Source organism: Triticum aestivum, chromosome 3D (genome assembly GCF_018294505.1).
Source record: "Triticum aestivum cultivar Chinese Spring chromosome 3D, IWGSC CS RefSeq v2.1, whole genome shotgun sequence".
In the NCBI taxonomy this organism is placed as follows: Eukaryota; Viridiplantae; Streptophyta; class Magnoliopsida; order Poales; family Poaceae; genus Triticum; species Triticum aestivum.
In genome coordinates, this window is record NC_057802.1 from 281279921 (window position 1) to 281303687 (window position 23767).

The following is a 23767-nucleotide window of genomic DNA, read 5'->3' on the forward strand; positions in this document are numbered from 1 at the left end:
CGGCATCGACAAGACACCGACGAGACGGTCGTACCCGAGCACTATTCACGTGTCATCCCCACCATCATGTATAGTGTCACTTGTCCCCTGGCACTATTTATGAAGTGACCCAGGGGACAAGCATGACATGCACCATGCCTTACCCATGCCCACTAGCTAGCTTACATACTAAGCTACCCTCTCCTATAAAAGGAGACACACATCCATCCATCCATGGATGGACTCACACGTATACACAAGCAAGCTAGCTAGCAAGAGAGCTAGCTAGCCATCCATCCATCCATTCCCACAGGCAAGCATGCCCAAGCACACATACGGCCATGCTCATGGCCGGCCACTAAAGCGTGCCTTGTGCACACATATATGGAGTCAGATGCCCATGGCACTGCCCCCAGATACAGCTCTAGGAGCACTTTGTACTGCCCGATGTACACCCCAGATATATATGCTCAGACATGCAGGAGTAGGGGTGTTATCTCTCCGGAGAGCCCCGAACCTGGGTAAACTAGCGCGTGCTACTCGCGTACCCACTCCCGGTCCTATCAGCAGCAGTCTTACCCTCACACAAAGCCCTTGTGGCATCTGTCGCCTCACACCCCCCCCCCTCCCGTGAGAATACCATGACAGCCGGTCAGCCGCCCTGTCTCGACCACGTGGTGGTCGTTCCGCATTACAGGAGGGAGGTATGTGCTCTGGCGCCTCCTCATCGAATTGAGGTAGCAGTCTGTGTTTCGAGTAGCTCTTGGCTGGGCGCTTGAGGCCGTATTCTTCGGCTGTCAGGACATCAGTCCATCTGTCGACGAGCAGATCCTGTTCAGCTTGAAGCTGCTACTGTTTCTTTTTCAGGCTCCTTGCACTGGCTATGAGCTGAAGCTTAAAGCGCTCCTACTCCAGAGGATCCTCGGGCACGATGAAGTCTTCGTTGCCAAGGCTTGTCTCCTCCTCGGAGGGTGGATGGTAACTATCGTCTTCCGAGTCGTCTTCTATGGCCTGTTCATCAGGGTTATCTTGCCCGTTGTCGTGTTCCTCCTGTTCGGATGCAGCTCCGACAGGGTCTTCATTGTTTTCGGCGTCACCCGGAGTACTTTTTTCTCCGATGCCAGTGTTGCCATCCTTTGAGCGACGAGGCTTAGAACGGCGTTTGGGCGGCTGGCGCTTGGACTGTGTCTCAGAGGGCTTATTCGCATCTGGCTCTTCTTTGTCGTCGCCAGATCCTTTAGGTGTATCGACCATGTACACGTCGTACGAAGAGGTGGCCGTCCAAGGTCCAATGAATGGTGGGTCTTGGCCTTGCTCCTTGTCGGCATCGTCGTCAATACCGTTGATGTCTTCGGAGCCATAGTCAAGCACGTCGGTTAAGTCATCGACAGTGGCTATGAAGTGGGTGGTGGGTGGGAAGCAAAGTTCCTCATCATCCGCCTCTAGCTCGAACCGAACATAGTTCGGCTGTGAGTCTTCCTCCGAGGACAAGTTCTTTAAAGAGTTTAGCACGTCACCCAAAGGTGAATGCTGGAAGATGTCTGCGGCGCTAAATTCGAAAATCAATAACCGATCCAGCTCGGTGTCCGCAGGCGCACCTGATCCTGAACGTATAGCCGGAGACGAGTCCGGAGTTCCATTGACACAAACATTGCAGGATGTCGAGTCCGTGTGCGGCTCCAACGCCGCGGACTTTGTGGCCTCGGAGGGTATGATCTGCTTCGGTTCTGAGGCCGTTGCAGCAACAGGATCCATCTCCTGGATGTAATCCGATGACAGATATGAGTCATGTTCATCGGGACGAGGGGAAGCAGTCGCTGCGGTTTCAAACCCATTGAAGATCGAGTCTCCACGGGTATCCGCGACGTAGTTCAAGCTTCCAAATCTGACCTGGTGGCCAGGGGCGTAGCTATCGATCTGCTCCATACGGCCAAGCGAGTTGGCCCGCAGTACGAAGCCGCCGAATACGAAGATCTGTCCAGGGAGGAAGGTTTCTCCCTGGACAACGTCATTACTGACGATCGAGGAGGCCAGCGAGCCCTTTGCCGACGGCACAGTGGAACTCTCAATGAAAGCAGCAATGTCGGTGTCAAAACCGGCGGATCTCGAATAGGGGGTCCCGAACTGTGCGTCTAGGATCGATGGTAACAGGAGACGGGGGACACGATGTTTACCCAGGTTCGGGCCCTCTCTATGGAGGTAATACCCTACTTCCAGCTTGATTGATCTTGATAAATATGAGTGTTACAAGATTTGATCTACCACGAGATCGTAATGGCTAAACCCTACAAGTCTAGCCTATGTGAATATGGTCATGAGTATCTCCCTATCCGGAATACGCTCTCCGGTTTATATAGACACCAGAGAGATCTAGGGTTACATGGGGTCGGTTACATAAGAAGGAATCTTCATAGTTGGTCGCCTAGCTTGCCTTTCACGCCAAGGAGAGTCCAATCCGGACACGGGTACAGCCTTCGGCCTTCATGTCTTCACAGCCCATCAGTCCGGCCCAAGGAATAACAGGCCGGACGCCCGAGGACCCCTTAGTCCAGGACTCCCTCAGTCATCAAGGCTATTTTCTGGCGCCGTTGCCAGGGAGTGAAGCGCTCTTGGTAAGTGGAAATTGGTAAGGAAAAATTATTACTACATGCTGAAATTTATTGTCACTTGTTACTATGGAGAACAATCCTTTGAGGGGCTTGTTCGGGGTATCTTCACCTCGACCGGAAACACAATTAGTTACCCCTCAACCTACTGCACCTACTGAAAATATTGAATATGAAATTCCTTCGGGTATGATAGAACAACTGCTAGCTAATCCTTATGCAGGAGATGGAACCGAACATCCTGATATGCACTTGACATATGTGGAAGAAATTTGTGGATTATTTAAGCTTGCAGGTTTACCCGGAGATGAAACTAAGAAGAAGGTTTTCCCTTTATCTTTGAGGGGAAAAGGCATTGGCATGGTATAGGCTCTGCGATGATATTTGATCTTGGCATTGGAATCGATTGAAATTGGAGTTTCACCAAAAAAATATCCTATGCATCTCGTTCATCGTGATCAGAATTATATATATAATTTTTGGCCTCATGAAGGAGAAAGTATCGCTCTAGCTTGGGGGATGCTTAAGTCAATGTTATATTCATGCCCCAATCATGAGCTCTCAAGAGAAATTATCATTCAGATTTTTTATGCTCGGCTTTCTCATGATGATCGATCCATGCTTGATACTTCATGTACTGGTTCCTTTATGAAGAAGACTATTGAATTCCGGTGGGATCTTTTAGAAAGAATTAAACGCAACTCTGAAGATTGGGAACTCGACGAAGGTAAAGAGTCGGGTATTAAGCTTAAGTTTGATTGTGTTAAATCTTTTATGAATACCGATGCTTTTCAAAAGTTTAGCACTAAGTATGGACTTGACTCTGAGATAGTAGCCTCCTTTTGTGAATCTTTTGCTACTCATGTTGATCTCCCTAAGGAGAAGTGGTTTAAATATCACCCACCTATTAAAGAAGAAATTAAAGAACTGGTAACAGCTAAAGATGAAACTATTATCTATAATGTTGATCCAGTTGTTCCTACTGCTTATATTGAAAAAACACCTTTCCCTATTAGGATGAAGGAACATGCTAAAGTTTCAACTGTGGTCAATAAAAGTTATATTAGGACACCTAAACCAGCTGAAAAATCAAAGTAGAACCTAGTGTTGCTATGGTTAAGGATCTCCTGGTTGAAAATATAGATAGGCATGTTATTTACTTCTGTGATGATGCTGCTAGAATTGCTAAACCCGATGAAAAAGATAAACATAGATCTGTCGTTGGCATGCCCATTGTCTCAATTAAGATAGGAGATCACTGTTATCATGGTTTATGTGACATAGGTGCCAGCATGAGTGCTATTCATTTTACCTTATATCAAGAAATTATGAATGATATAGCACCCGCTGAAATAGAAGACATAGATGTCACTATTAAACTTGCTAATAGAGACACGATCACACCACTTGGGATTGTTAGAGATGTTGAAGTCTTGTGTGAGAAAAGAAAATACCTTACTGATTTTCTTGTTCTTGGTTCCCCATAAGATGACTTTTTTCCCATTATTTTTGGTAGACCTTTCTTGAACACCGTTGATGCTAAAATAGATTGTGAGAAAAAAACTGTCGGTGTTAGCTTTGGTGACGAGTCTCATGAATTTAATCTTTTCCCATTAAAATTTTGTTTGAACAACGTCCTCTGCTTAAGCACAATTTGCCTATTGAAACTCTGGGAGGTCCTCCTCCACCTAAAGGTAATCCTGTGTTTGAATTAAAACAATTGCCAGACACTTCGAAATATGCTTATCTTGATGAGAAAAAGATATATCCTGTTATTATTAGTGCTAACCTTTCAGAACATGAGGAAGGAAGATTATTGAAAGTTCTAAGGAAGCACCGAGCTGCTATTGGATATACTCTTGATGATTTAAAGGGCATTAGTCCCACTCTATGTTAGCACAAGATTAATATGGAACCTAGTGCTAAACCCGTTGTTGATCACCAACATCGGTTAAATCCGAAGATGAAAGAAGTGGTAAGAACGGAAATATTAAAACTTCTGGAAGCAAGTATAACCTATCCTAAGAAGGGACGTATTACTGTTGTTCCTAATGAGAAGAATGAACTTATTCCACAAAGAATTGTTACAGGCTATAGAATGGTAGTTGATTTTAGAAAATTAAACAAAGCAACTAAAAAAGATCATTACCCTTTGCCTTTTATTGATCAAGTGCTAGAAAGATTATCTAAGCACACACATTTTTTCTTCGTTGATGGATATTCTGGTTTTTCACAAATACTTGTTTCTCAACCTGATCAAGAAAATACCACTTTCACTTGTCCTTTTGGAACTTATGCTTATAGACGTATGCCTTTTGGTTTATGCAATGCACGTGCTACCTTTCAAAGATGTATGACTGCTATATTCTCTGACTTTTGTGCAAAGATTGTTGAGGTTTTCATGGATGACTTTTCTGTTTATGGGAAATCTTTTGATGATTGTTTAAGCAATATTGATTGAGTTTTGCAGAGATGTGAGCAAACAAATCTTGTCTTGAATTGGGAGAAGTGCCATTTTATAGTTAACGAAGGTATTGTTTTGGGCCATAAAATTTCGGAAAGAGGTATTGAGGTGGACAAAGCTAAGGTTGATGCAATTGATAAAATGCCATGTCCTAAAGATATCAAAGGTATTCGTAGTTTCCTTGGTCATGCTGGTTTCTATAGGAGATTTATCAAAGACTTTTCTAAAATTTCTAGGCCTCTTACAAATGTTTTGCAAAAGAATATTCATTTTGTTTTTATGATGATTGTTTAGAAGCCTTCAAAACACTCAAGAAAGCATTAATTTCTCCACCTATTGTTCAACCACCTGATTGGAACTTACCTTTTGAAATTATGTGTGATGCTAGTGATATGCTGTTGGTGTTGTTCTATGACAAAGAGTTGATAAGAAACTGAATGTTATTCATTATGCTAGTAAAACTCTAGACGATGCACAAAGAAATTATGCTACTACTGAAAAAGAATTCTTAGCAGTGGTGTTTGCTTGTGATATATTTAGATCTTACATTGTTGACTCTAAAGTTATTGTTTACACCGATCATGCTGCTATAAAATATCTTATGGAAAAGAAAGATGCTAAACCTAGGCTTATTCGATGGGTTCTCTTGCGACAAGAATTTGATTTGCATATCACTAATAGAAAAGGAGCAGAGAACCCCATAGCTGATAACTTGTCTAGGTTGGAAAATGTTCTTGATGACCCACTACCTATTGATGATAGTTTTCCCGATGAGCAGTTGGCTACAATAAATGTTTCTAATAGCACTCCTTGGTATGCTGACTATGCTAATTACATAGTTGCTAAATATTTACCACCTAATTTCACATACCAACAAAAGAAAAAAATCTTCTATGATTTAATACATTACTTTTGGGATGACCTACATCTTTATAAAGAAGGAGTAGATGGTATTATTAGACGTTGTGTACCTGAGCATGAACAGGGACAAATCCTACGAAAATGTCACTCTGAAGCTTATGGAGGACATCATGCGGGAGACGGAACTGCTCACAAGGTATTGCAATCTGGGTTTTATTGGCCTACTCTCTTCAAGGATGCTCGTAAGTACGTCTTATCTTGTGATGAATGTCAAAGAATAGGTGATATCGGTAAGCGTCAAGAAATTTCTATGAATTATTCACTTGCTATTGAACCATTTGATGTTTGGGGATTTGATTACATGGGACCTTTTCCTTCCTCTAATGGGTATACTCATATTTTGGTTGCTGTTGATTATGTTACTAAGTGGGTAGGAGCTATTCCAACTAGTAGTGCTGATCACAACACCTCTATTAAAATGCTTAAGGAAATTATTTTCCCGAGGTTTGGAGTCCCTAGATATGTAATGACTGATGGTGATTCACACTTTATTCATGGTGCTTTCTGTAAAATGCTTGCTAAGTATGATGTTAACCATAGAATTGCATCACCCTATCATCCTCAGTCTAGTGGTCAAGTTGAACTTAGCAATAGAGAAATAAAATTAATTCTACAAAAGACTGTCAATAGGTCCTGTAAGAATTGCTCTAAGAAATTAGATGATGCACTTTGGGCTTATAGAACAGCATATAAAAATCCTATGGGTATGTCTCCTTATAAAATGGTTTATGGAAAAGCTTGTCATTTGCCTCTTGAGTTAGAACATAAAGCTTATTGGGAAATTAAAGAACTCAACTATGATTTCAAACTTTCCGGTGAGAAGAGGTTATTTGATATTAGCTCATTAGATGAATGGAGAACCCAAGCTTATGAAAATGCCAAGTTATTTAAAGAAAAAGTTAAAAGATGGCATGATAAAAGAATCCAAAAGCGTGAGTTCAAAGTTGGAGAATATGTTCTTTTGTACAACTCTTGTTTCAGATTCTTTGCAGGAAAACTCCTCTCCAAATGGGAAGGACCCTATGTTATCGAGGAGGTTTATCGATTTGGAGCTATCAAAATATATAATGCCAAAGGTACTAACCCGAAGGTTGTTAATGGGCAATGAATAAAACATTATATCGCAGGTACGCCCCCTAATGCTGAAAGTAATATTATACAAACTATGACACCGGAAGAACACATAAAAGAAACCTTCCGGAACACTCCAGAATCGTGAAAGTACGTGATACGGTAAGTAAACAGCCTCCAAAAAATTTGCAAAAATATTTTCTGTCCATTTTGGAATATAACAAAACTTAGGAAAATAAGAAACTACCAGGAAGGTGACCCTGGTGGGCACAAGACACCAGGGCGCGTCTGGCTTGCCAGGCGCGCCCAGGTGGGTTGTGCCCACCTCGGGTACCTTTCGGACTCCGTTTTTCTTCCGTATTGCTTATTTCCCAAGATAAAAAAATCTTTATATACCCCCCGAACCTATTGACCACCGTATTGATACGTCTCCAATGTATCTATAATTTTTTATTGTTCCATGCTATTATATTATCCATCTAGGATGTTTTATGTGCATTTATATGCTATTTTATATGATTTTTGGGACTAACCTATTAACCTAGAGCCCAGTGCCAGTTTCTGTTTTTCCTTGTTTTTGAGTTTTACAGAAAAGGAATACCAAATGGAGTCCAATTGACGTGCCAATTTTTGATGATTTTTTTGGACCAGAAGAAGCCCACGGAGTATCAGAGATGGGCCAGAAGAGTCCCGAGGCACCCACGAGGGTGGGGGTGCGCCCTACCCCCCCCCCCCCCCCCCGGGCGCGCCCCCCTACCTTGTGGCTGCCTCGGAGACCTCCCTGACTTGTTCCCGACGCCAAAACCTCTTATATGTACCCAAACTTCCAAAACATGACCTAGATCGGGAGTTCCGCCGCCGCAAGCCTCTGTAGCCACCAAAAACCAATCGGGGCCCTGTTCCGGCACCCTGCCGGAGGGGGGTTCCCCCACCGGTGGCCATCTTCATCATCCTGGCGCTCTCCATGACGAGGAGGGAGTAGTTCACCCTCGGGGCTGAGGGTATGTACCAGTAGCTATGTGTTTGATCTCTCTCTCTCTCGTGTTCTTGATTCCGCACGATCTTGATGTATCGCGAGCTTTGCTATTATAGTTGGATCTTATGATGTTTCTCCCCCTCTACTCTCTTGTAATGGATTGAATTTTCCCTTTGAAGTTATCTTATCGGATTGATTCTTTAAGGATTTGAAAACACTTGATGTATGTCTTGCATGTGCTTACCTGTGGTGACAATGGGATATTCACGTGATCTACTTGATGTATGTTTTGGTGATCAACTTGCGGGTTCGGTGACCTTGTGAACTTATGCATAGGGGTTGGCACACGTTTTCGTCTTGACTCTCCGGTAGAAACTTTGGGGCACTCTTTGAAGTTCTTTGTGTTGGTTGAATAGATGAATCTGGGATTGTGTGACGCATATCGTATAATCATACCCACGGATAGTTGAGGTGACATTGGAGTATCTAGGTGACATTAGGGTTTTGGTTGATTTGTGTCTTAAGGTGTTATTCTAGTATGAACTCTAGGATAGATCGAACGGAAAGAATAGCTTCATGTTATTTTACTACAGACTCTTGAATAGATCGATCAGAAAGGATAACTTTGAGGTGGTTTTGTACCCTACCATAATCTCTTCGTTTGCTCTCCGCTATTAGTGACTTTGGAGTGACTCTTTGTTGCATGTTTAGGGATTGTTATATGATCCAATTATGTTATTATTGTTGAGAGAACTTGCACTAGTGAAAGTATGAACCCTAGGCCTTGTTTCAACGCATTGCAATACCGTTTGTGCTCACTTTTATCATTAGTTACCTTGCTGTTTTTATATTTTCAGATTGCAAAAACCTATATCTACCATCCATATTGCACTTGTATCACCATCTCTTCGCTGAACTAGTGCACCTATACAATTTACCATTGTATTGGGTGTGTTGGGGACACAAGAGACTCTTTGTTATTTGGCTGCAGGGTTGCTTGAGAGAGACCATCTTCATCCTACGCCTCCCACGGATTGATAAACCTTAGGTCATCCACTTGAGGGAAATTTGCTACTGTCCTACAAACCTCTGCACTTGGAGTCCCAACAACGTCTACAAGAAGAAGGTTGTGAAGTAGACATCAAGCAGTTTCTGGCGTTGTTGCCGGGGAGGTGGGTGCTTGAAGGTATATCTTTAGATCTTGCAATCAAATCTTTTAGTTTCTTGTTTTATCACTAGTTTAGTCTATAAAAGAAACTACAAAAAATGGAATTAAGGGTGCCTCATATGCTTCATCTTTTTAATGTCTTTCGTGAAAATGATGGGAAGGAAAATTGTGCTCAAGTGCTAGAAGAAGAATGCATTAGAATGTTTGGCACTAAAATCTTGAATGATGAGCATGATTGCAATGTTGTTAGTACGAACTCTTTGAATATCCATGGTACTAATGATGATTGCACTAGTCATGATGAAAATGTCTCTTATAAGCATGTCAATTTTTGTGGACTGCATAGAGTTTGCAAGTACACACCAAATAGGGAAGATAGATTTTGCAAGAGGCATAAGTATTTAGAAACTAAATGGTTGCAAGAAAGGCTAGATGTTTGTGCTGAAAATTTAAATTTTCTTAGCCATCCTTGTGAACTTTGCAATGAACGTGGTCATTTAAATATCCAATGCAAATTGTTTCATGATCGAATCGTGTCCAAAAATTGTGATGACTTGATTTCCCTTGCGCATCATAATGAACTTAGTTTGCTTGTGGGTTATGAAGAAATGAAATGTATAACTAAAGATATTCCAGAATTTGCCCTTGAGACAGTTCTTGATTTTGATCTAGAGGAAATTTATATGTATTGTGCGGTGAATTGCATTGAAAATCCTTATATTGCCAATTACATAAAGACAAGAAAACAAATAGAAGATGAAGAGAATACTAATGAAAGGGAAGAGACTTCCCAATATCCTCCTATTATTTCTATTGATGAATCAGGTAACGAGGAGGAGCTTTCTATTCAACCAATCTCATTAATAAGGAGCTCCAAAAAGAGGATTAAACCCACACATGATGTGAAGAAGAAAAAGAAAAGATGGAGAAGCAAAGGTAAAAAGGTATCCCTCCCAAATGATGTTGCTTCTATTACTCATTGTGATGATGATAATTGCTATACTATTATTGGTGCTATCCATACTATTAATGATGAGAGTGATTATGATTATGATATGAAAAGTCCCAAGCTTGGGGATGCCATGTTTAATGAAGAGGATATTTTTAGTCCCCCAAGTTTTGATATGCAAATTTATTATGATGATAACATGCCTCCTACTTATGATGATTATATTGATGAAAGTGGGTTTGGAAGAGTGTCAACTTTAGGAAGTAATGATCCCACTATTTTGGAGGGTGTTGAATCTTATTGTGATAATTATAAAAGTGGATTTGGAGAGGTCATGGCTTTATTTAGTAATGATTCCACTATCTTGGAAGAGGTTTCAATCGATTATGATGAGAACAAAGTTGCTACTTATGATAATCATTGTGATGATACTTATGCTATAAAAAGTAGTGATGATTATATTTATAAAACTTGTCATGATTATGATTACCCTTTTTCTGAACTTTATTCTTTCAATGTGGAAACAATTTATAGTATTCGAGTTTCTTATGATACTCTCACTATTTCGAATGAGAAGAAATTTGCTTATGTGGAGAGTAATAAAAATTCTATGCTTGTAGATCATGAAAAGAATGCTTTATGTGATGGTTATATTGTTGAATTCATTCATGATGCTACTGAAAATTATTATGAGGGAGGAATATATGCTTGTAGGAATTGCAATAATATCAAGTTTCCTCTCTATGTGCTTAAAGTTTTGAAGTTATGCTTGTTTTGCCTTCCTATGCTAGTTGATTATTGTTCCCATAAGTTGTTTGCTCACAAAATCCCTATGCATAGGAAGTGGGTTAGACTTAAATGTGCTAGTCATATTCTTCATGATGCTCTCTTTATGTTTCAATTCTTATCCTTTATGTGAGCATCATTGAAATCATCATGCCTAGCTAGGGGCGTTAAACGTTAGCGCTTGTTGGGAGGCAACCCAATTTTATTTTTGTTCTTTGCTTTTGTTCCTGTTTAGTAATAAATAATTCATCTAGCCTCTGTTTAGATGTGGTTTTATGTTTTAATTAGTGTTTGTGCCAAGTAGAACCTTTGGGAAGACTTGGGTGAAGTCTTTGCGATCTTGCTGTAAAAAACAGAAACTTTTGCGCTCACGAGATTAGCTGCCATTTTTTACTGGAGAGTGATTTTAGGTTGATTCTTTTTGCAGATGATTAATAGACAAATTCCTCAGGTCCACCAATTTATTTCAGAATTTTTGGAGTTCCAGAAGTATACGTTTGATACAGATTACTACAGACTGTTCTGTTTTTGACAGATTCTGTTTTCATTGTGTTGTTTGCTTATTTTGATGAATCTATGAGTAGTATCGGAGGGTATGAACCATAGAGAAGTTGGAATACAGTAGATATTACACCAATATGAATTTAGAATGAGTTCACAACAGTACCTAAGTGGTGATTTATTTTCTTATACTAACGGAGCTTACGAGTTTTCTGTTGAGTTTTGTGTTGTGAAGTTTTCAAGTTTTGGGTAAAGATTCGATGGACTATGGAATAAGGAGTGGCAAGAGCCTAAGCTTGGGGATGCCCAAGGCACCCCAAGGTAATATTCAAGGACAACCAAGAGCCTAAGCTTGGGGATGACCCGGATGGCATCCCCTCTTTCGTCTTCGTTCATCGGTAACTTTACTTGGAGATATATTTTTATTCACCACATGATATGTGTTTTGCTTGGAGCGTCATTTTATTTTATTTTGTTTTGCTTGCTGTTTGAATAAAATACCAAGATCTGAAATCCTTAAATGTTAGAGAGTCTTTACATAGTTACATAATTATTCAACTACTCATTGATCTTCACTTATATCTTTGGAGTAGTTTGTCATTTGCTCTAGTGCTTCACTTATATCTTCTTAGAGCATGGCGGTGGTTTTATTTTGAAGAAATAGATGAACTCTCATGCTTCACTTATATTATTTTGAGAGTCTTTAGAACAGCATGGTAATTTGCTTTGGTTATAAATTAGTCCTAATATGATAGGGCATCCAAGATGGGTATAATAAAAACTTTCATATAGAGTGCATTGAATACTATGAGAAGTTTGATACTTGATAATTGTTTTGGATATAAAGATGGTGATATTAGAGTCGTGCTAGTTAAGTAATTATGAAATTGAGAAATACTTGTGTTGAGGTTTGCAAGTCCCGTAGCATGCACGTATGGTAACCGTTGTGTGACAAATTTGAAGCATGAGGTGTTCTTTGATTGCTTTCCTTATGAGTGGCGGTCGGGGAAGAGCGATGGTCTTTTCCTACCAATCTATCCCCCTAGGAGCATGCGCGTAGTGCTTGGTTTTGATGACTTGTAGATTTTTGCAATAAGTATGTGAGTTCATTATGACTAATGTTGAGTCCATGGATTATACGTACTCTCACCCTTCCATCATTGCTAGCCTCTTCGGTACCGTGCATTGCCCTTTCTCACCTCGAGAGTTGGTGCAAACTTCGCCGGTGCAACCACCCTGTGATATGATATGCTCTATCACACATAAGTCTCCTTATATCTTCCTCAAAACAGCCACCATACCTACCTATTATGGCATTTCCATAGCCATTCCGAGATATATTGCCATGCAACTTTCCACCGTGCCGTTTATTATGACACGCTTCATCATTGTCATATTGCCTTGCATGATCATGTAGTTGATATCGTATTTGTGGCAAAGCCACCATGCATAATTTTTCATACATGTCACTCATGTTTCATTGCCCATCCCGGTACACCGCCGAAGGCACTCATATAGAGTCATATTTTGTTCTAGTATCGAGTTGTAATCATTGAGTTGTAAATAAATAGAAGTGTGATGATCATCATTAATAGAGCATTGTCCCATGAAAAGAAAGGCCAAAAGGCCAAATAAAAAAAGGGAGAAAGGCCAAATAAAGAAAAGACCCAAAAAATATAAATAAGTAAAAGAAGGGACAATGCTACTATCCTTTTTTCCACACTTGTGCTTCAAAGTAGCACCATGATCTTTATGATAGAGAGTCTCTTATTTTGTCACTTTCATATACTAGTGGGAATTTTTTGTTATAGAACTTGGCTTGTATATTCCAACAATGGGCTTCCTCAAATGCCCTAGGTCTTCATGAGCAAGGAAGTTGGATGCACACCCACTTAGTTTCTTTTGTTGAGCTTTCATACATTTACAGCTCTAGTGCATCCGTTGCATGGCAGTCCCTACTCCTCGCATTGACATCAATTGATGGGCATCTCCATAGCCCGTTGATTAGCCGCGTCGATGTGAGACTTTCTCCTTTTTTGTCTTCTCCACACAACCTCCATCATCATATTCTATTCCACCCATAGTGCTATGTCCATGGCTCATGCTCATGTATTGCGTGAAAGTTGAAAAAGTTTGAAAATACTAAAGTATGAAACAATTGCTTGGCTTGTCATCGGGGTTGTGCATGATGAGAGCATTTTGTGTGACCAAAATGAAGCATAGCCAAACTATATGATTTTGTAGGGATGAGCTTTCTTTGTCCATGTTATTTTGAGAACACATAATTGCTTAGTTAGTATGCTTGAAGTATTATTATTTTTATGTCAATATTAAACTTTTTTCTTGAATCTTTCGGATCTGAACATTCATGCCACAATAAAGAAGATTACATTGATAAATATGTTAGCTAGCATTCCACATCAAAAATTATGTTTTTCTTATTTACCTACTCGAGGACGAGCAGGAATTAAGCTTGGGGATGCTTGATACGTCTCCAACGTATCTATAATTTTTGATTGTTCCATGCTATTATATTACCCATCTAGGATGTTTTATGTGCATTTATATGCTATTTTATATGATTTTTGGGACTAACCAATTAACCTAGAGCCCAGTGTCAGTTTCTGTTTTTTCCTTGTTTTTGAGTTTTACAGAAAAGGAATACCAAACGGAGTCCAATTGACGTGCCAATTTTTGATGATTTTTTTGGACCAAAAGAAGACCACGGAGTATCGAAGATGGGCCAGAAGAGTCCCGAGGCACCCACGAGGGTGGGGGCGGGCCCTATCCCCTGGGTGCGCCCCCTACCTCGTGGCCGCCTCGGAGACCCCCCTGACTTGTTCCCGATGCCAAAACCTCTTATATATATCCAAACTTCCAGAACATAACCAAGATCGGGAGTTCCGCCGCCGCAAGCCTCTGTAGCCACCAAAAACCAATCGGGACCTTGTTTCGGCACCCTGCCGGAGGGGGGATCCCTCACCGGTGGCCATCTTCATCATCCCGGCACTCTCCATGATGAGGAGGGAGTAGTTCACCCTCAGGGCTGAGGGTATGTACCAGTAGCTATGTGTTTGATCTCTCTCTCGTATTCTTGATTCGGCACGATCTTGATGTATCGCGAGCTTTGCTATTATAGTTGGATCTTATGATGTTTCTCCCCCTCTACTCTCTTGTAATGGATTGAGTTTTCCCTTTGAAGTTATCTTATCGGATTGAGTCTTTAAGGATTTGAGAACACTTGATGTATGTCTTGCATGTGCTTATCTGTGGTGACAATGGGATATTCACGTGATCTACTTGATGTATGTTTTGGTGATCAACTTGCGGGTTCGTGACCTTGTGAACTTATGCATAGGGGTTGGCACACGTTTTCGTCTTGGCTCTCCAGTAGAAACTTTGGGGCACTCTTTGAAGTTCTTTGTGTTGGTTGAATAGATGAATCTGAGATTGTGTGATGCATATCGTATAATCATACCCACGGATACTTGAGGTGACATTGGAGTATCTAGGTGACATTAGGGTTTTGGTTGATTTGTGTCTTAAGGTGTTATTCTAGTACGAACTCTAGGATAGATCGAACGGAAAGAATAGCTTCGTGTTATTTTACTACGGACTCTTGAATAGATCGATCAGAAAGGATAAATTTGAGGTGGTTTCGTACCCTACCATAATCTCTTCGTTTGTTCTCTGCTATTAGTGACTTTGGAATGACTCTTTGTTGCATATTGAGGGATTTTTATATGATCCAATTATGTTATTATTGTTGAGGGAACTTGCACTAGTGAAAGTATGAACCCTAGGCCTTGTTTCAACGCATTGCAATACCGTTTGTGCTCACTTTTATTATTAGTTACCTTGCTGTTTTTATATTTTCATATTACAAAAACCTATATCTACCATCCATATTGCACTTGTATCACCATCTCTTCGTTGAACTAGTGCACCTATACAATGTTGGGGACACAAGAGACTCTTTGTTATTTGGTTGCAGGGTTGCTTGAGAGAGACCATCTTCATCCTACGCCTCCCACGGATTGATAAACCTTAGGTCATCCACTTGAGGGAAATTTTCTACTGTCCTACAAACCTCTGCACTTGGAGGCTCAACAACGTCTACAAGAAGAAGGTTGTGTAGTAGACATCACGTATCGCGGAGAAATCTCATGTTTTCTTTTCCTTGTTGTTTTCTGACAGATCCCATCTACCATGGCCGCATCACGCTCCTCCAAGGACAAGTTCTTCGAGAACGTCATCAACCCATATTTGCGGGAGGTGATGCAACACCCTCAGGCTATCCAGATGCATGAGGGGTGCTTCACATCTATGATGTGCAAGGTCCCAAAGGGACAGGAACCATGGAGGCCAGGCTTGAAGCTATGGAGCAGGAGGTCTTTCGGTGCAAGGGGATGGTGGAACATGGACTCGATGCCAATAACCTCATGATCGCAGACTACACCCGTGATCTCAAGGTGGATGGCAAGTGCATGAAAGACATTGTCTTCACCTTCAACAAGCAAATCAACTTCCTCCAAAGCCAGATCTACGATCTCCAAAACCAAGTCTTTGAATATGAAGCGAGGTTTAAAGGTATGAGTTTGGCTGCCAGTTGCAGGACCCGTGAGACTCACTCCTCCTCTTATGATGATGAGCCTCTGCCATGGAAACCCGAGGACAAGATATCTACTTCATCACCACCACCACCTCCTTCTTCATCACCAAAAGAAAATTGAGTATTGGGTATAGGCACTCCCCTTGGCTTGCGCCAAGCTTGGGGGAGGTGCCCGGTATTGTATCACCTCCACTATATTTTGCATTTATTTACCTTAGTTCGATCCATAGTTATCTTTTGCTTTAGATGAATAAAAGTTTAGTTTGATCCTTTCTTTTCGAGAGTTTTCGTCCTGATCTACCTTTGTAATCGTGTGCGAAATATATAATAAAGTATAGTTTGAGTTTTGCTTTCTTTACTTTCATGTTTCAAAAAAAGAAAGGAAATAAATGAAAAAGATCATATGCTAATCTTACGGTGGGTAATGACATCACATAAGGAAAAGTATAAGTAGAAAATTTTATTGGAGATTGACAAACATAGCATTGGTTAATGATGCAATTCATGAAAGAATTAATAAGGGAAGAGAAGATTCACATGCAAATACACTATCTTGGAAATCTTTTGTGATTGTGAGCCCCCGTCAAAATATTATATGCCAAAATTGTCGACACTGGACAAGGAAGACAACATAATGATTTATGTTCTTTCATATTCACGTAGAATTTATATTGTCATAGATCCTTCAACATTTGGTGCTTGCCCCCCATCTTTGCTAGCCAAAAATTCTGCACCAAGTATAGATACTACGTGTGCATCCAAAACCCTTAAACCCAAATCTTATTTTCAAGACTCCACCATACCTACCTAAGGATTGAGTAAGATCCTTCAAGTAAGTTGTCATCAGTGCAATAAGGCAATAAAAATTGCTTCTAAAAGTGTTACATCATTTAGTGAAAGAGAAAATTGAGCGTTGTACGAACTTGTGATGGCAAAGAATAAAAGTGACAGACTGCATAATAAAGGTTGCTATCATAATGGGCAATATAACGTGACGTTATTTTGCACTAAGGGTTTGAGAATACAAACAAAAAGCGCATGGCAACCTCTGCTTCCCTCTGCGAAGGGCCCATCTTTTACTTTTATGTATTTACTTTCATTCAAGAGTCATAGTTTTTCTCTCTATTCCTTTTTATTTTTCTCTTTTGGCAAGCATCATGTGGTGAGGAAAGATCTAGGCACATATATCCAGTTGGATATGGGTAGCATGAGTTATTATTGTTGACATCACCCTTGAGGTGAATACGTTGGGAAGCAAAATTATAAGCCCCTATCTTTCTATTCCAGTTGAAACGTTTTTCTCATGTGTATTCAATGAGTGTTAGCAATCAGAGAAGACTATATGATGGTTGAGTATGTGGACTGCCTAAAGGCTCTGATACATGGCCCTTCCTCAAAAGATGATGAATTGTAATTGCAAAGTTGACTGAGAACATAGTTTTTTGGTTTCCAATAGAGTTTGTGCTTTATACTTCGTTGTTGTGATGAATTGTTACTTAATCATGAGAAGTCTATGATAAAAGTTCTATGATAAAGTTTGTTGTTGTTATAATAATTTACATGATGCTCCTATGTTCGTATTTTGTTTTTATCGACACCTCTCTTTCTCTCTAAGCATGTGGACATGTTTTTCGATTTCGGTTTTCGCTTGAGGACAAGCGAGGTCTAAGCTTGGGGGAGTTGATACGTCCATTTTGCATCATGTTTACCTACTATTATTTATAATGTTTTTATGTATAATAATGTTTTTTGGAGTAATTCTAATGCCTTTTCTCTCATAATATGCAAGGTACACACAAAGAGGGAGAATTCCAGCAGCTGGAAATCTAGACCTGAAAAAGCTACGTCAGGCTACCTATTTTGCACAACTCCAAATGAGCTGAAAATTCACGAGGAACTTTTATGGAATAAATAAGAAATACTGGAGCAAATAACTACCGGAGGGGGGCACCTGGTGAGCACAAGACACTAGGGGGCGCCAGGCCCCCCAGGCGCGCCCTGGTGGGTTGTGCTCAGCCCAGCCCACCTCCGGTGCACATCTTCTAGTATATAAGTCATTTTGACCTAGAAAAAATAAGGAGAGGACTTTCGGGACGGAACGCCGCCGTCTCGAGGCGGAACTTGGGTAGGAGCACTTTTGCCCTTCGGCGGAGCGATTCCGCCGGGGGAACTTCCCTCCTGGAGGGGGAAATCATCGTCGTCATCATCACCAACAACTCCCCCATCTTCGGGAGGGTAATCTCCATCAACATCTTCAATAGCACCATCTCCTCTCAAACCCTAGTTCATCTCTTGTGTTCAATCTTCGTACCGGAACTATAGATTGGTGCTTGTGGGTGACTAGTAGTGTTGATTACATCTTGTAGTTGATTACTATATGGTTTATTTGGTGGAAGATTATATGTTCAGATCCAATATGCTATTTAATACCCCTCTGATCTTGAGCATGATTATCATTTGTGAGTAGTTACTTTTGTTCTTGAGGTCACGGGAGAAATCTTGTTGCAAGTAATCATGTGAATTTTATATGTGTTCGATATTTTGATAGTATGTATGTTGTGATTCCCTTAGTGGTGTCATGTGAACGCCGACTACATGACACATTTGGGCCTAAGGGAATGCATTGTGGAGTAGTTATTATATGATGGGTTGCGAGAGTGACAGAAGCTTAAACCCTAGTTTATGTGCTATTCCGTAAGGGACCGATTGGATCCAAAAGTTTAATGCTATGGTTAGAATTTATTCTTAATACTTTTCTCGTAGTCGTGGATGCTTGCGAGGGGGTTAATCATAAGTTGGAGGTCTGTTCAAGTAAAAACAGCACCTAAGCACCAATCCACCCACATATAAAATTATCAAAATAGCGAACACAAATCAAACCAACATGATGAAAGTGACTAGATGAAATTCCCGTGTACCCTCAAGAACGCTTTGTTTATTATAAGAGACCATTTTGGCCTGTCCTTTGCCTCCAAAGGATTGGGCTACCTTGCTGCACTTTTGTTACTACTTTCGTTACTTGCTCGTTACAATTATCTTGCTATCAAACTACTATGTTACTTACAATTTTAGCGCTTGCAGACATTACCTTGCTGAAAACCACTTGTCATTTCCTTCTGCTCCTTATTGGGTTCGACCCTCTTACTTATCGAAAGGACTACGATTGATCCCCTATACTTGTGGATCATCACAGGAATCAGGCCATTGACGGTGTCTGCAACGACAAGGTTGCGAGCTCGATTCCGAGCAACATGGCGGCGTTCATGGTGCTAGGCTTGGGGCAAAACGAAGACGGGTGCGGGGGGTTTATAGGGCAGGTCCGCGGGCACGGAGGGGCTCGGGGTGAGGGGATCGTGCTGCGTGGCCGACAGGTGCCCTCAGTCATGGGCAGGGACGTGCGGGCAGCGGGAGGTTAGGTACAACATGGGTGAGCCCACGCATCAGTGAGACAGAGAGGGGGAGAGAGAGCGCGGGTGGTTGTTGGGCTACGTCCGCGCGTGTGTTAGTTAGGCCGGCCTAGGTTTTCTATGTCTTTCTATTTTCTATTTTTCTTTTTGTTTCTTCTGTTATTTCTATTTCATTTTGATTTAGGTTTTTCTTTCAAAAACCAACATGCCCTAAGTTCCAAATGGAATATTTCTGATTGTGTGAACTTTTTGTTTAGGCACTTTGGACAAATAATTTCTGCAAGTTATATTTTCTTTTTGAATTTGGTTTCAGAATCAAATGGGTTTCAAATATATTTTACAAAATTGGCAGAGGACCACATTGTCATTTGGACTTATGGAAATAATTTTGCCTGCCAAGTATAATTGCAAAGCCATTTTAAATAATTTCCCCTTGATGTGAATTGATTCCAAAATAAAACCAATTCAAATATTTTCAAGAAAATTTTATTTGACTTGGATATTCTTGGGACTTATTAAGGTTAGCCTTGTGCCCAATAATATTTCAAATGGTTTGGTTTCAACCAGAGGCTAGCAAGGCTTCAACTAGTTGCATTGGGGTTTTATCCCTTCTAGGAAATCAATCAGATAGCAAAAGCAATTCAAAGTCAGTCACAAGCATTCCTAGGCTCTCACGGGTATTTCCTAGAAATAAATTAATTCCCTGTGAAATTTTTAACATACTAGATTTGGGAAAAATCTGGGATCTGACAACATGTAAGCAAGATAAATCGTTAAAGCAAGTAAAAATAAGCGTTGGCAGGAAAGAAGTTGTATATTTCATAAAATCTTAAACGGGGGTAGCACTAGAATAGTTGGAAAATGCAACCCGATTTGAAGATCCTGTTAACCAACGATCCACATGTTCATCCTCATCCCGACATCTAGCTCGTATGCCTTGGTCAATCTTCGCCAGCAACAGCAACTGAAAAGGTTTGATCATTTTCATTTTTTATTAAAACCAGGAGATTGAAGTGCTCTTCTGTTTGAAGGTTAGACTCAATTATGGTTGGCTGCTCGACTGAAACTTGTAGCATCTCAAGGACCTCAATCCTCGCAAAGCAAGGGATGATCTTAACAAAATAAAAGGGAGGAGGAGTTAGACATTTGTTATTCACATCTACATATCATGTAAGAAGCCAACACGTTATGAAACATCTATTATTCCTACTAACATATTGTGTTCGGCCTGAAGTCCTCTCGAAGCACAATAGAGAAGCGATTGGTCATCATCCATCTTTGCCCCTGTTCAACCACCATGTTGCACCATATCGCCACACCTGGGACACACCAGATCCATTGTTGCGTTCACAACAAATTAGCGTGCGTTCATATGCACATGTAAGATAATTACTAAACTCAAGTTGTGGAAAACTATTTTAAAATATAGTCATATCATCTTTGTTGATTAATTAATTGGTTGCATACTCAAGTTGTGATAATTAAAATCAAGTTGTACATACTAATTAATCAATCTACTACATATAACACTAATTAATCGATCTAATTAACTAGATATATATAGGTATAATTGATCTAAATTATGTATATACAACACTAATTAATCGATATAACTAATCTAATTAACTATGTATACTCCGAATAAACTAAATTTAATCGGTCTAAGGTATACGCATTCGTATGATTGAAGGCGGCCGGATTGAACTCACAACGTGTGGAGCAGATCGAGAGGAGGCCGGCGTGTGCAATACTAGGTGTGTGCACGCCGGCCGGCGGACACAAATGCCACCAATGATCGTCGGTGTCAAAAGTCCAGCGGCCATCGATTGCACAATGAGAATGGCGGGCGCGGTGAAGAAAGAGAGAGATGGCAAAGAGATGGGGAGAGGAAGAAGAGAGAGTTCGTGGGAGCGGGAAGTTAATAAAACCTAGGCGGGACGGTTTGTATGCCTACCGATAACAACTTGTGCGATATTGGAACGCTGCTAATGCTGCTAATGTACGTGACGGTTTGTACACCAAACACCAACCACGTGTGTGTCCACCAAATGTGGCTAAGGTTGTAGAACTAGTAGCGTGTGTCACCCAACCAAACTCTGCTACCTATTTGGCGCTTGAATTTAAAAAATAATAAACGCATTCTAAAATTCTTAAAACTTGGTGTGATGTCATTATATGACCACCTGAACTAGTGGTTAAAATTTCAAAGTGTTAAACCAAAATTTATTATAGGTTCCTTCCAAACCGAAGGTCTATGTGTCACCACGAATAATCCGAAGAGTTCTGAAAAGTGTGCCTACTTTAAGAGAGAGATGGTGGTGTTGTCATATATTCCACTTTAAAAGTTTGTTGGCATATCATATGCACCATTTTTTTATAGTTACATATACACTTATTGATTTATTGACTGTTGTTTTGAATTTTCAAGGGGATTTAATATAGAAAATATCTTAGCAGCCTGCACATGGCATAACATGATGCTAGCTTGTATAACATGAGCGTGTGGTCCTACAGCAAACGTTGTTGGTAGTATTCATGCATTTTAGTATTTTAAGCACAACAATCCGTGTTTTGTGTTCTAAATTTTATAAACTTATTTTTATGACACATTTCAAACACTGTGACATTTTTTGTATTTTTTTTAAGAAAATGTAAAGGGGGTCTCATGTTTAATTTATAATTTCAAAGTTTTACACAAAAAATTTAGTTACAGACAAGTACAAGTGGAAGACCGAGTGGAAATAGATCTATTAATGAAATGTGCAGACAAAAAGTAGAGGGGGAGAAGTGGAAGGAGAAGAAGGGGTGGTCAATTATTGGGCGCAACAATTAGCAGTGTTTGCCCAAACTCAAACGCTACTAGGTTTTACTCGTTACCAGCGTCCTTATAAGAGAAACGTCGCTAGTTTTTAAGACCCACATGTCTGCCAGTACACAGGGTGTCATAGTAGCAGCATGTGCATCTAGCGCAAACACTACTACATGAAGGACACTGGTGGTGTTCATCGTACGTGCATGTTGTCAGTTATTTATGGCACAATAGCTATCTTCATGTACCTAACTAGCAGCGTTTTGTTCCTCTGGAGGACGATAAAAGGTACACTGCTGCAGCGTTCAATTTTTAACCAGACGCTGCTAATACTAAAATCCTATAAGGGGTTTCCCTACTAGTGGTGAATAGTTCTTTTAGGACCTACGGGTCCATAGTAGTAGCTAGGTGGTTCTATCTCTCTTTTAGATCTTCAATACCATGTTCTTTTTTGAGGTCAATCTGATGTAATTCTTGTGGTGTGTTTGTTGGGTTCTGATGAATTGTGGATTTGTGATCATATTGTTTATTGAAATCAATTGAATCTTTTAAAGTTTTTTTGTTGTATAATTGAGTAGCTATGTATCTTTCCGAGTTATTTGTCTTCTCTGGTCAAGATAGATGGGTAATTCTTGAGAGGGACTTGTGCATAGTAGTGGGTTCAATCTTGCGGTGATTTCTATATCCTGGTGACAGAAAGGGATAAGGCATGTAAAGTATTGTTGTCACTAAGGATAAAAGGACGGGGATTTATCTTATTGCTAGATTTCTTTCTGTCTACATTATATCATCTTGCGTATTGCATTGCTCTGTTTTCCATTAAACTTAGTATCTTAAGATGCATGATGGATAGCAGATTTGGAGTGGAATAATAGTAGTAGATGTAGTTGGATAACGGTTTACTTATCATGACATGATGCCTATACAGTATTATTCCATGAATGATTATAGTTATAAATTATTGCTTTTTTGTCAGTTAACCAACAGTAATTTGTCTACCATACCACTACCTGCTTCGAGAGAGATTCCAGTAGTGAAACTATGGCCCCTGGGTCCATTCTCTGTTAAAACTTGTGTTTACACAATTTCTCTTTATTTCCTTTTACTATTATTGTCGTTTTGCCATACCACTATCTATCATTATTTGCTTTTAATCTTGCAATTAGCAAGACAAGGGGATTGCCAACCCCCTTTCCATGTTGGGAGCAAGTTTTTATTTTGTTTGTGTGCATATGCTGCTTATCTTGTTAGCTTGTTGACTCCTATTGGTTGGACTAAACCTTGATTATTAACTGAGAGAAATACTTCCTATTGTTATGCTACATCACCCTTCATATTCAAGGAAATCCAACAACTCCTACGGGAGTAGCAATGATATTACTGATAAAGCCTGTGAGGTTGATCGTGCTAGAGAGGCGGTGTTGGAATACTTACTTCTTTTACTAGGGCAAGAATTGCGGATTATGGGTCATCAGAATGTGCATGAAATGATTGTTATCTCAGCCTAGTATAACGTGC